Source organism: Rhagoletis pomonella, unplaced genomic scaffold, assembly GCF_013731165.1.
Source record: "Rhagoletis pomonella isolate Grant_MI unplaced genomic scaffold, Rhpom_1.0 Rhpom_scaffold_00003, whole genome shotgun sequence".
Taxonomy (NCBI): Eukaryota; Metazoa; Arthropoda; class Insecta; order Diptera; family Tephritidae; genus Rhagoletis; species Rhagoletis pomonella.
Genome location: NW_023458557.1, coordinates 23,693,697 through 23,698,042, shown reverse-complemented (window position 1 = coordinate 23,698,042; position 4,346 = coordinate 23,693,697).

The window sequence follows — 4,346 nt, the reverse complement described above, 5'->3', positions numbered from 1 at the left end:
AATTATGAAAAATAACATTCATCCAAATACAACACCGAACATAGACAAAACAAAAACCACCAAGAAATTTTACAGTGTAACGTATATTCCCAACCTAACCGACAACTTTGATCACAGCATAACTAAACCACAAAATACAGCACTTGACTACAAATCCAATTACACTCTTTCGACAATATACACAAAACCAAGTTTCCCGGTAGATGTCCACCAACAAAGCGATGTAGTGTATGAAATTAAATGCAAAGGAAAGGAAAATGAAGAATGCGGGAAAGTGTATATTGGGACAACTAAGCGGCCTTTAGGTGTTCGATTAGGCAGACATGAAGCTGACATCAGAAAACAAAAAAGCAGCACAGCATTAGCACAACATACAACAACAAGTGGACACACAGCTGATTTCGCAAACGCAAAAGTTATTGACAAAGAAAAAAGAGAGTCAACCCGATATACATTAGAGAGCCTCAGAATAATGCAAAGGAGAGAAAAGACAATGAACAGAAAGGAAGATACTGACAACATTGCGGCCGCATACATTTCATGTTTATGATTATAAACTAACTTTTAGTATTGACAAAGCTACCACAAAAGATGGTATAGATTATTAGTATTTAGTGTTCAATAATTCGTATGTATTAATGTTAAAATAGTGTGAGTCAAATTGTTTGTTCTCAAACTCAATCTGTAGTTTTTCTTGTCATTTGTAATTCCATATATGTATATGTTTTTATGTCTCCATTTATTATTTTTGGTTATAATGTGTTTTTTCTATTCTATGGATCGTGTCAGATTTAATTAAACGGAATTGCCCCTGAAGAAGCTAAAAATGTTTTAGCGAAACGTTGGGCCAGAAAGTGAAATAACGTAGTTTTATTTGCACAAAACACTTAGATCAGACCAGCCTGGTAACATACAATTGAATAAATTACGAACTGATCGGATAATAAAATTAATAGTAATTATTGTTGTTGTACGAGGCACTAGCACCAAACTCTGCAGCCGGCAAACCCACATTAACAGCATTTAAATTACTTGCATTCAAATTATTGTTGGTAGAATGCAAAGAGAAGATTAGATTTTTTAATGCACCAAATTGATTAGAAGATGTTTGAATTTAGCATCAAAAGCGTTAGACGTTAACTCAATACAACGCTTTTGGGTCAGCATAACCGCGTCGAGAACTTTGCAAAGTTTCTCCGGCATGACAACACAGTCTTCACAGAGGTAAATTAAATGCCGGTTGTTAGTTTTAGCCAAATTCATATCGTATTCAGATATGCCCTTACAACACGCACGATGGAATGTTTTCTTGCAAAAAACAATTACACGGCACCAAATTCGCGTCAGATCTCGAAAACGACTTAATACTTTTGCCACAGCAATTGTCCATAACGAAAGAATAAATAAAATATCAGAGCGAAAAGAAAACACGTCTGCACACACCGAGTGACTGAATTTGAGATAGCCTGACCCAAAAAATTTGCAAGAGAGGGCAAAAGTGCACTTCAGCGGAACCAGACCAAAACTGACCAAAAAATTCAAGAGGGATATCAACCGACGCGTTTTAGCGCGAATAATAACAATCGGAGACCAGAAATTAACATTTTTAATTCATTAAGGAGTTAGTTGCAAAAAACCCTTGCACTTTTCGCACCATTTTTTGATGAATTTGGCGCAAATAAATGGAGTAAATGTACTCAACACGTAATTAAAAGTTTTCATACATTTGTGAATTTTTAAGTGTAAATTAACACGAAATTCTGGATTTAATTGCAATTTTCCAATGTTGAAAGTCCGCACAACAATCTTGTGAAGTTATTTAGCCTGTTCCCGTACTTAACGATTTACAGGTTTTACAGGAACAGCTGTTTTCGCCTTTAATAAACCTTATATGAACGTGGCGTACGGGAACGACTTTGGACTAAATCCTGCAAAACCTGCAAATCGTAGACGTTCTGGAACGCACTAAATATAAATAAGATGGAGAAAACTTGGTGTTGCCACTCTACTAAAAATAAAATGGATATATATTGCTGCTGCCACTCTCTTCAAAAAGGTTTTGTGCGTCAAACTGCTTTTTTGGTAGGCGGCCTTCGGCCGCGCTTAGGGATTATAACCCTCACTACGTAGAATTCTCCTTTCTGTGTTGCCAAAGAAAATGGGCTGAACACCTTTGCAGAGAACACCTTTCTGCGTAGGCGGCCTTCGGCCGCGCTTAGAGATTATAACCCTCGCTACGTAGAATTCTCCTTTCTGCGTGCGAAGAAAAGGAACAGAGATCCCCTTTTCACAAAAGTATATTTATTGTGCAATATTTGGCAGTTTTTAAAGTTGAAATACTAATTGTATTAATTGAGTGGCAGCACCAGTTTTCCTCCATCTTTTTTATATTAACTTTACAAGATTGTTTGTGCGGATTCTCAACACCGGAATTTTGCAATTAAATACAGAATTTCGCGAAAATGTACACTTAAAACATCACAAATGTACAAAAACTTATAAATACGTGTTGAGTTCATTTACTCCATCTATTTGCATCAAATTCATCAAAACATTTTTGCAAATAACTCTTTAATGGATAAAAAATTTTAATTTCCGGTCTCGGATTATTATTATTGGCGTCAAGACGCGTCGATTGATATCACTGTCGAATTTCGTTCATTTTGACCTGGTTCCGCTAGAGTGCACTACTACCCAAGAGAGCACTGAATCGAGAGCGTAATAACACGGGCGAGCTGCAAATTCTTGCTAGTGGAATTTTTACCAGCAGAAATTAAGGTTCTTATGTACAGGATATGTATTTGCATGTGTACATGCCACTTTTTACATATGGAAATGTCAACATATCGTGTAAAGGCAAATTAGATTTGTTTCTGTACAAAGCAGATGCACTTACATACGAAATAGAAATGTTTCAATTTTCATCTGACACACAGATAGAATCATCTGAGTTTAGTTTATTTCGTTTTCAAAGAACGTATTTTTAAATAGTTAAATAATGACTGTGAATTTGACAGACATAGACAATTACATATGTATTGAAAAAGTCACATTTACAGATGCAAATACATATCGTGTAAGAACACCTTTAGCTAGCAGAAGAAGAAGAAGAATAAATGTCAAAAGCCGCCATTTGTTGAATTGGTTAACCATATACAAAAGTAAAATGACTGGAAATCAAAATATTAATGATGTACTGGACTGTGTAAGTGCTAGTGTGTAAAGCAAAGAGTTTACAACTGATTTATAAATAGTAAAATGTTTACAGCAGAATGTCAAAACGGTGCAACAACTAGTTTTTACTAGTTGTGTGTTCAATAACTTTTTCTGCTAGTTTTCCCCTCTCCTCAATTTTACGCTCTATTACTACGTTTATGCGATAGCTTTCATGAATTCTCCATTTCATCATAAAATTATGTGTTTTGAAAAAGTGGCAGCGCACTAGCGAGAAACCAAAGAACGTAAATGTATAAGAAGCGACAACTCGCTAAAGTCAGCGAGTGAAGTCTGAAAGGTTGAGATGAGGAGTTCGCGTCCGTTTTAACATCCATTTTCGTAAATGAATTCGCCGCACATATGGCGACAAAGAACGTTGAGAAAAAGTGATCGATGATAGAAATAATAAAATGAAATGAAAAAAAAAACATGGCCGCAGTTTTTTTTTGTTTATTTGCAGACGGCATTTAACAATTTGCATGCGCATGTGCATAGATTTACTTTATTTTATAATTTTAAACAAATATAAGTAAATTAAATACATGCGCTATGCAAGGCCCTTATAAATTTCCTCTTTAGTATGGAAGTTGTAAAGTTGTAATTTATGGATTAAATTACCCTTTTTATATCAATCAAATGTACATTTATAATCAATAAATAACAACTATTTGTACAAATGTACTCTTGCGATTTTCCTCCTAACATATGTATATTTCTACATCCGTGCAAATATACGTACATATGTACATATACACATATGCCACTAAAATCATTCATCATAAACGCATGCGCATATTCTTCAAGGTCAAACTCATTCATTCATAAATTCAATGACCATACATCTCCCCGCAAACTCATCGCCTACAAGCGTAACGGCTGCGCGAGAGCCACAAAAATTATAAAATGTAAAATTGAAGAAATCACAGCCAGTCAAATGAAAAGTTGCAACTCAGCAGTAAAATCTGAGGACGCTTGCAAAAATTACTTATCTCGAGCTAAGCCATTGTTTCTGTAAACTTCTAAACCGCAGTGCTCCTTCCAACTTTTAAATTATTAGTTAGTGGTTTAAGATTTTATTTTAATAAAAAACAATATAAACATACATTTTTTGCACAAATGACCCATGATAT